The sequence below is a fragment of the Eimeria mitis genome, genomic scaffold (genome assembly GCF_000499745.2).
Source record: "Eimeria mitis Houghton genomic scaffold, Emh_scaff2531, whole genome shotgun sequence".
NCBI lineage: Eukaryota > Apicomplexa > Conoidasida > Eucoccidiorida > Eimeriidae > Eimeria > Eimeria mitis.
In genome coordinates this window covers 1-237 of record NW_013570871.1, presented here as the reverse complement: position 1 = coordinate 237, position 237 = coordinate 1, and positions in this window count along the sequence as shown.

Here is a 237-nt window from a genome sequence, read left to right as displayed (position 1 = left end):
TCCCCGCGAGTCTGCGTCGTTACCGCCCTTACCTGCCTGAGGGTTTGGTGGGGGAGACGTTGAGCTTCCTCAGCAGCAGCAGCAAGCTGCGGTGTATCCTCAGCTTAATATATTCACCCCACAAACCCAAAGACACAGCAGCAGACAGACAACAAATGCAGACACAAGTCGAAATCTATCAACTCCTTAAACATGTGAGGATATATATATATATATATATATATATATATATATATA